Raw genomic sequence first — 10,164 nt, forward strand, 5'->3', positions numbered from 1 at the left:
ATATTTTGAACCCAGTATGGTTTTCAGTAATTCTTCATAGATTGGCATGAATGTCAAGAAATTTAAAATATTAAGAAACATTTTCTATTTTTCTAGGCCTGTAAAAACTAATATTTGTTGAGCACTACAGAACTTATAAAACCTTTCCCCTTCTTTTTCAATATCCAGAACATGTGGGTTTGCTCTAATTCACACAATTCATTAGCAAAGAAACCAGAACTCACATGTTTTTCTTTCAAATACTTTGCCCTTTCGCATACTCCTTATGATTACCTATTTATCTACCTATTTATCTATCTACATTATTTCATATTATTTTACTTAATTATAATTATCAATGAGAATTTTTTAACAATTATTATGTGCCAGGAACTTTACTTATTACTTTAAGTAAATAATTTCAGTCAACTTGATATAGACACCATTTCTTCAAAATATCTAATAAAAGGACTTAGAAAAAGCAACTGTCTACATACAGAAACAAACACACATCTTCCCTAAAGTACAAACAAAAAGAAAGCTTTCTTTTTGTAGTGGCACCTATTAACCCTGCCTGACCCCCAAGTTGTTAACCTCTCTTTTCCTGATTGAAATTAGGTAGGGTTTCCCATATTGAAAAATGTTATAACCTCACAAGCCTTGTCTGTTTATTAATTAGTTGTTACATATTGTTCTAAGATTCTGTCCTATGCTTTTAACCTCTATTAACTCTAACAGGGACACCTGAGTGGCTCAATGGTTGAGCGTCTGCCTTTGGCTCAGGATGTGATCCCGGTCCCAGGATCGAGTCCCACATCGAGCTCCTTGTGAGGAGCCTGCTTCTCCCTCTTCCCGTGCTTCTGCCTCTCCCTGTGTGTCTCTCAGGAATAAATAAAATCTTTAAAAAAACTCTAATAAAATTTGACTTTCATATTTGACGTCCGTAAATTTAAAATGTAAAGAAGTACAGTTATTATATGGGAAACAAGTTTCCTGTCTTCCATACGATAATACATTTCAGTTAACCACTTACTCAGAAATTTACTATTGAATACCTATCATGTGCTAAGCACTGGTGAGGGCACCAGAAACAAAGCAGAAAAATAAAACAATACATATACCCCCTTTTCTTGTGGAGCATATACCCTAATGGAGGCATCTACCCTCTTTATGCATTTCTATTGCCTTCGTATGAAAAGTTTTGATGTCCTGCTGTCAGTGTTCTGGAGACTGATTTTAGGCATTTATAAGTATGTGTATGTTGTAATCTTGCTATTCAAACTGTGGCCCACATACCCAGAGTCTTGGTATCATTGGAGGAGAATTTCCAAAGCCCAAGGTCATTTGAAATTACACTGAAGTTTAGCAAATGCTGCTTTACATGTATTCAATAGAAATGGTTTTCACCTGAGGTATATGTTCCTCTCCGTGATCTTCTACTCCTTTGTGCTTCAAAAGCACCAAAATTTTCCTATAAATGCATGCCCCTTCCATCTTCACCTTGTCTACAATGTATGTGAAGTCAGAATTCCTTTAACAAATACCAAAAGCTAGCAATCAATAATTATTTAACGAATGAATGATCAAACACATATTTAAAAATAAATATTAAACTAACTTAATTTTAACATTTCTGAATTACATGGTATATTGAAATGGGGAACAATATACTCTGTCCATAAAAATATCTATACACCAGTGGAGCCTGAAATAAAATGTCTTTTGAAGATGAGAAAAAGCTTTCCATATATATATATAGCTTATATGTGTGTGTGTGTGTGTGTATGCATATACATGTCTATATGAATTTCTTGACATTGTTGAAAAAGGCCAGACTTTTTCAAACCTAATATATCACTACTTCCGCAGAAATTGACATAAGCAAAAGAAATATATAAATGACCTGCCTTACCTTTCACACTCTACATACCAAGCAAACAAACATTGCACACACTTGCACTAACAGCTTTGCATCTATTTTTAGGACAGGCAGCTACATCTTTCTCTCCATACTGCAGGATGGAGTATGGAGTTTTTTTTTTTTTTTTTTTTTTTTTTTCCAGAAAACAGCGATTTTAATTTGAAAGCTAGTTTATGTGTGAGTGAAAGAGAAGGGAAAGGAACCCCAGAGAAAAGAGCTGCAGGGCAAAAATCATGCAGCCCCAGCACCTCATCTCTGCAGGCTAACCATCCCCCCTCAGTTCTCAGGCCAGGGTCCTGTGCTCCCCCCCACCCCAGTCTACAGTGTGTGTGCCCAGGTCTGGGGGAAGGCTGTCAAAGGAAGGGCCTGAGGACTGCTCACCAAACCATCCCAGGCCCTCCCTCTACTTAGACAAGAAGAGATGGGGAGGGGGTTGGGAAAGCCAGGGCTTGAAGGGCCCCACGGACAGACCATCTCAGGGCCCAGCCTTTCCCAAACACCACCTCCACCACTGGCATTTCTTAGTCAATCTGCAGGGAGGCTGAACATTTGTGGGAAGGTGTAGTGCATTAATTCTGCTTAATACTCAAGGGCTCACATAGATAATTGTCAGTATATATTGAGAAGGCAGGCTAGTAGATTTTTTTTTTCTTCAAAGCACAACAAATAACTCAAGTTTAATTGTGCATTTCTCACATACTATCGCATGACATAGTTTGGAAAAATACATTGTGAAAATGGCCAATTTCTGAATGTTGTTTTCTTTCCTATCACATTTTCCTCAATAATATTGTAATCAATAACCCCAAAATGAAAAAAAAACGGATGTGTAACAAAATACATAGGCAATATACACTCTGTATGATTCTGCATTCACTTCCAATAAATACTTGATTTTATATATTAAGTAGGTATGTCTGAAGCATTGCCTTTATGATCATGTATTTCATGATTTCTACAGCATAATTCTGGAAAACTTCTTTTAAGTGTAAAATTTAGTTTTTACCTTTTATTTTGAAATAAATTTAGAATTAGAGAAGATAGCAAAGATTGTAAAGATAGTCCCGCATATCCTTCACTCAGTCCCACATTAGCTACCTCTAAAGCTAACATTTTATCTAACCATGGTATGATAGTCAAAACTAAGTAACATTGATATAATACTACTACGTACAGACATCCAGATTTTCCCAGTGTTTCCACTTATATATCTTCTATTTCAATGTTTCAAGATCAAATCTAGGATATCACATTGCATATAGGCATTATGCTTTATTTCCTCAAATCTGTGCCAATTTGTCCATCTTTATTTTTCATGACCTGACATTTTTGAAAGTTTGCTGAAGTGGTTTGATAGATGCCCTTAGATCTGCTTTTTTCTGATGTTTTCTCAGAATTAGACTGAAGATATGGATTTTGAGGAAGCATAGTATGGAGGTGATGTGCCCCTCTGATCATGTTGCATCAGGAAATACATGAGGTCATTGTTTTCACTACTGGTGTCTGTTAGGTTTCTTAACCTCAATGTAAAATTTTGTTTTTATCTCTTCTTCTTCTTCTTCTTCTTCTTCTTCTTCTTCTTCTTCTTCTTCTTCTTCTTCTTCTTCTTCTCTTCTTCTTCCTCTTCTTCTTCCTCTTCTTCTTCCTCTTCTTCTTCCTCTTCTTCTTCCTCTTCTTCTTCCTCTCCTTCTTCTTTCTTCTTCTTCTTCTTCTTCTTCTTCTTCTTCTTCTTCTTCTTCTTCTTCTTCTTCTTCTTTCTTTTCTTCTTCTTCTTCATCTTCATCTTCATCTTCTTCTTCTTCACTTGTTGTACTCTAGTGGAAGCAAGTAGCTAAGTGCATTCCACACTCAAGGGGAGGAAATTAAACTCATCTCTCAGAAGAGTCTCAATGAATTTGTGGACATGTTCAAACCACCACAGTAACTAATACATATTTTGGAAGATATGTTTTGAGGGTAGGCTATGCAATTTTCTTATTTTTCCTTAAGTTTCTCCTACCACATTAGTATTCCTCAATGTATCCTGCCTGCAGCAATTATGCAGTGTTCTAATGATGATTTTCCTATTTCCTTCATTTCTTCTTCATGTATTATTTGGAATTCTTCTGTAATATCTGGTAGCCTTTTTTTTCTTCACTTAATTATTTATTGGATTATTTATTTAAATCACTACAGATTCAAGGATAATTTTATTCTTTGAGTTACAATCAAAGACGATCACCATTTATATTATGGATCAAATTGTGCCAGTTGTAACAACTAGAGGCTTTTTCTTTATGGTTCTTGTGTCATCTTCTCCTCCTTCATCTCTTCCTCTTTCATTGTCTTTTCTTATTATTATTATTTTTGCTACTACTGTTTTTATTTATAATATTATCTTGAATTCTGGCTCTACAAGTTATCCTTAAATCATCTTACATTTTTTTCTGCCACAGCAATTTCTCCAAAAAGTCTTGGTTCCTTTAACTAAAGAATTAAAAAACAAAATATGGATGCTAAGCATTCTTCTTTGTTAAGACAGAGACTAGTTCCAACCTCCCATGGCATACAGGATTAGGAAAGGTATGTATGTATAATACACCAGATATATGCACATCTCTGTTCATCCCTGTACCATCCATATGTATATTTATAAATAATAATGAATATGTGCACCTACTGGTATATCCCACATTCTATCATTTTCCCTTTTCTTATTTACAACTGCTTTTTCTTACAGTAAGAAATTTGGCTTAAATTATACATATATTTATTTGTTCAAAGATAATACATATGCATAGTAGTTTCAGAATTGCTGGGTCCTTTAAAGTCCTTTAAGCTTTTTAATATATATGGGTACACTTTTTTTTTTTTTAGTCTTGTAGTATCTAGTCCAAACGTTTTATGAGTCACTTCAGGCAGCTCTGTTATTCCCCACTAGTGTCATTGTAAATATGGCATATATTAGTAATGTACTTAGCTGCATTTGCTACAATCTACGCTTCATAATGGGGTCTGTGCCTCATTCTGTCATTCTAGTTGATTTGAAATTTTTGGATTTGAAAATTTGGGGATTTAAATTTGGTTGAATTTGAATTTTTTCCCCAAAATTGCATCCAATAAAATTCACTCTTTGTGGTGCGTTTGAAAAAAACATTGAGCAATGCTTCTATCACTGCAATATCACACAGAATAATTCCATCATCCCTCAAATTCCCTTTTGCTGCTTCTCTGTAGTCAACTCATCCCTTCAGTCCTGGTCCTGAAAATTATTGATGTGTTTTCTGTCCCTATAGTTTGCTATTTCCAGAATGTTCTATAATTGAAATCATAGATTATAATAAGGTCTCGTTCCTCACACTTAGTAAAATGCTTTGAAATTTTTGCATAGTTTTTTCTTTTTTTTGTAAATACATACTTATTTTTTAATGCAGAATAATAGTATACTTGTATGGATGTATATCTAAGTATGTTTATCACTCATCTGTAGAAAGACATTGGGTTGTTTGCACACTTTTTTTTCCAACTACGAATTAAACTGCTGCAAACATTAGCATACAGACTTTTGGGTAAATATAAGTTTTCAATTCACTTGGATAAATATGTAGGGGTCGAATTACTAAGTCTAATGGTAAGTGTATGTTCAACTTTATAAAAAAGCAACTGCCAAACCACATTCCAAGATGGTTGTACCATTTTTACCTTCCTTCCAGCAATATCTGAGTTCTGGTTTCTCAGTATCATCTAGAGTTCTTGTTATTTCCAGACTTGTTTTGTCTTGTTTTGCTTTTAGCCATTGTAGCATATGTACAGTGTTATCCCATTATGATTTTCATTTGCATTTTCATAAAGATTAATGATGTTATTCATCCTTTCATAAACTGATTTATCCATATATGGTGTTTTCCAAAGTGTCTTTTCAGACCTCTGCATATATATTATTTGGCTGGTATTATTTTTGAAAGTGATTTTTAACAATTCTTTTTTATTCTAGATAGAATTTCTAATCACACATAAGTGTTGCAATACTTCATCCCAGGCATTGGATTGTATTTTCATTCTCTTAACAGTATCTTTCACAGAGCCAAAGTTTTTAATATTTATAAATTCTGATTTATCATTTTTCTTTTAAAGATCCTTCTTTTATATCCTAAAATATCTTTGCCAAATGCAAGGCCATGCAGATTTCTTCCTATCTTCAAAACCTTTATAGTTTTACATTTTATGTTTAGATCTATGATCCATCTGGAATTAATTTTGTATAAGATGTGAGATATGTGTTAAATTTTTTTTCCACAGAATTGTCTGTATAACTTCTCAAAAAACCTTCTCAAGCGTTATTTTTGTGTGTGTCTATTCCTGGGCTCTATCTCTATTAAACAAAGTGCCTATCCTTTTGACAATAGCAAACCTCCATGATTACTGTCGCTTTATAGTAAGTCTTGAAATCAGGTATTATCAAATTTCCAATGTTGTTGTTTTTAAAATTTTTGTAGTGGTTAGCCGTGCCTTTCCAAATCAATTTTTATTTCGAGATATTGATTAGAATTGCATTGAGTCTATATGTTGAGAACTGCCATTTTCATGTCACTGAAATCTCTAATCCACAAATAATGTATATCTCCTTTTCATCAGTGTTTAATAAATTACTTAACACAGATACTATACTTTTGATTAAATGTATAAATATTTCTTTTCAGTGTTATTCTAAAAGGTATTTTGATTTCAAATATCAAATCAAGGTACTTTGATTATTCATTGCTGATATATATTATAAACATTTATAATGAATTTATAAAATATAACCTAAATGTGTATTCCTTTTTCTTTTCTTTTATTTTTTTCAAATTTGTTTCTTTTTTTTTTAATTTTTTATTTATTTATGATAGGCACACAGTGAGAGAGAGAGGCAGAGACACAGGCAGAGGGAGAAGCAGGCTCCATGCACCGGGAGCCCGACGTGGGACTCGATCCCGGGTCTCCAGGATCGCGCCCTGGGCCAAAGGCAGGCGCCAAACCGCTGCGCCACCCAGGGATCCCTGCATTCCTTTTTCTTACCTTATTGCATTTGCTAGAACTTCCAGTACAACCTTAATAGGAGTACTGACAGGATTTTTCCTGTTCTTAAATTTGGGTTGAGAGATATATATGTCTAACTATTAAATATGATTTTCACCTAGATTTTTCTAAAGATGCCCTTTAGTAGATTAAGAAAGCTCTCTTTGGACAACCCCGGTAGCTCAGCGGTTAAGTGCCGCCTTCAGTCTAGGGCGTGATCCTGGAGACGGAGGATCAAGTCTCAAGTCAGGCTCCCTGCATGGAGCCTGCTTTTCCCTCTGCCTGTGTCTTTGCTTCTCGCTCTGTGTGTCTCTCATGAATAATTAAATAATTTTTTTTTTTTTAAGAAAGCGCTCTTGTATTTTATTCGTTGATAGTTTTATTATAAATGTTGAGCTTGGTCAAGTATCTATTACATCTACTGAGAAAAACATTGTTTGTCTTTACTAATCTATTAATATGATGAATAAAATTAATGATTTTTAAATATTGAAGCAACTTTGCATTACTAGGATAAATCTATTTGATCATTATCTTGTCAAAGACACTTTTTGGATTAACTTTTCTAAAATTTTGTTGAGAATTTTTGTGTATTGTCACTTATGGATATTAGAATGTAATTTTCTGTATTTGAAATGTTCCTTTTTGGTTTTGGTAATTCTGGCCTGATAAAATGAGTAGGGAAGTAGTACCCCTTCTCTTCTATTTCTGGTAGTATTTGTGTAAAACTGGTATTATTCTTCCATATGTGTTTGGTAGAATTTTACTAATAAAAGCATCTGAGTGTGTGATTTTTTTCTTTTGGAAGGTTTTAATGATTAATTTAATTTCTGTAATATATATAGGACTATTCAAGTTACTTATTTTACCTTCAGTGAGTTTTGATAGTTTGACTCTCAAAATATTTCCATTTAATCTAAATTGTCAAATTTAAGGACATAGTGTTGTTCCTATTTCCTATGTCATCAATAAATTACACCATTTTTAAATTCATGATATTATGCCTTCTCTCTTTTTCATTTGGTGAAACAGAATAGAGGTTTATCAATTTTATTGATTTTTTTAGAACCTTTGGTTTCATTGATTTTTTTTAGACCAAAAAAAAATCACATTTATTTCAATAGTTCAAAGTGCAAATACAGCAAGTCAGTTCACAATGTTTCAAGGTACAGTTTTAAGTGTAATGAAAACTTGATATACAAAATGAAAGGGTAAATAACAGAAATAAAGCTCAATTTAAAAAAAAAATCAAGTAATCCGAAAACATTTAGACTAAAATATTCCATTTACGACAATTCGGAAACGCCTTAATTTTTAGATACCCGTAGCACATTGCCATCCAAAAGGGCTTTTCAAAGGAGAATAACCCCAAACCAGTCAGCTCAGGACAAGAGTGGAAGTTCTTGGGGCAGGCTATTCCGATTTGGCGGCCTCACTTTGTCGATCAATATGGTTCAACCCATGATACTTGGATGTTTAGGCAAATTCTAGAAAGTGTTTAAAGTTCAATTTGAGGCCAACACCCTGATAAGAGATACTGAAATGGCACTATATATTTACAAGATTTTAAAGACCCATCTTAGCTTCAGGCCTCTGGTGTTACTGGGGGAAAGACAGACTGATACTTCTTCCATTACTTAAAGCCTTTCTGTAGGGTTAGCAACATGGCCTTTACAACCTCCTCATGAAAATCATACTTCACTATATATTTACTTATTTCTACACATACAGAACTTTTATGTAAAGTAGAAAAAGTTCCCACTAGGAAGATATTTAAAGGTTGTTAATGTTCTTTGTATCACTTAGCAGCCAAGACACATGTTTATTTCTGCTCCGCAGAAGCAATGTTAGCTATTCACTTCAATTCAGGAAAGGTGCGTGCTTTCAGGATGGTTGAGATGAGATATTTATTGCATCTTTTTCTCAATCTTTTTCATATTTTCATTATATGCAGTAAACTGAGAGTCTGTTCCAAAACAGACTGTTTATATAAACAAACTGTTTATATATTTATATTCTTTTGTGATGTAAGAGCCTATGCAAGAAATAGTGCCAGGTATCCTCAATCACTGCACAGCCAAAGCATCTTGCCAAAAGCATATACCACCTTGGCATTCTTTCCCAATCATAAAGTATATTAAAATACTCTGTAAATTAATAAGTTCCACAGATCAAAGGAAGCTGGATACAAAAGTGATTAAAGAGAAGTACTTTAAAACATTTCCATTGGTTTTCTCATGTTTCTTGTGTATCCTTTTGAATTTTGTACTTTTTCATTAAAGGTATAAATTGAAACAAAAATCCAGGTAAAAAGAACAAGAAATAAAGAATTTCGTGAACTATCAAGGATCCCCATGTTGCAATCTGGAACTTTGTATAATTATTCAACATATAGTTCCAAGCATTTTTAAATGGTTCTTGTAGAGGGTTCTCAGGTAAAAGTGAATCTACATACTCCACAGCCAAGGATGCTGAACTAAAGATGCTGATACTTTCATTTGTTGCCATTTTTCAAACCTCTGCAGAAAGCCTTAGAATTCTGGCCAAGCAGTGGGAACGCGAGCCTGGTTTCATTGATTTTCTCTATTATTTACATGTTATAATTTTTTTTGTTTGCTTTTAGAGTTAAATGGTGTTTCTCTAGTTTCTAGAAAATTTGTATTCTTGATTTTAGATGTTCTTCTTTAATATATGCATTTAGTGGCATAAATTTCCCTCTAAAGACTGCTTTTGATGTGTCTTACATATTGCAATAAGTTGTATTTCCTTTTCGTATAACTCAAAAATTTCCAGTTTCTCTTGAGACCTCATCTCAAGAGAGGATTCATGTGTTGTTGTTCATTCTTTGATTCATGTGTTATTAGGAATGTTTTGTTTAATCAACAAATATTTGGGACTTTTCTATTAATTTTCTATTGTTATATATTTTAATTCTGTTATGGTTTGTGAACATTTTTTCGTGTAATCTTCGTTACTTTAAATTTGTTAAAGTTCACTTTAGTTCCTATAATGTGATTTGTCCTTAGGAATGTTCCATAGGAGCTTTAGAAGAATGTATATTCTGTTGTGGATGGTTGGAGTATTTAGAAACATCAATTATGTCATGATAGTTAATAGTACTATTGAGGTCATCATATCCTTGCTAAATTTATGCCTGATTCTGCAATTACTGAGACAGAAGTGTTGAATATTCTACATAAAAATACAAATATCCCTATTGTTAATCT

The 10,164-nt window shown here is 33.4% G+C and overlaps 1 pseudogene; it reads right to left on the reverse strand.

The window, feature by feature from the left end:
* Nucleotides 1–8,881: 8,881 nt before the first annotated feature.
* On the reverse strand, nucleotides 8,882–9,475 carry LOC121477757 (annotated as a pseudogene).
* Nucleotides 9,476–10,164: the final 689 nt, after the last annotated feature.

The sequence above is a fragment of the Vulpes lagopus genome, chromosome 2 (genome assembly GCF_018345385.1).
Source record: "Vulpes lagopus strain Blue_001 chromosome 2, ASM1834538v1, whole genome shotgun sequence".
Classification (NCBI taxonomy): domain Eukaryota; kingdom Metazoa; phylum Chordata; class Mammalia; order Carnivora; family Canidae; genus Vulpes; species Vulpes lagopus.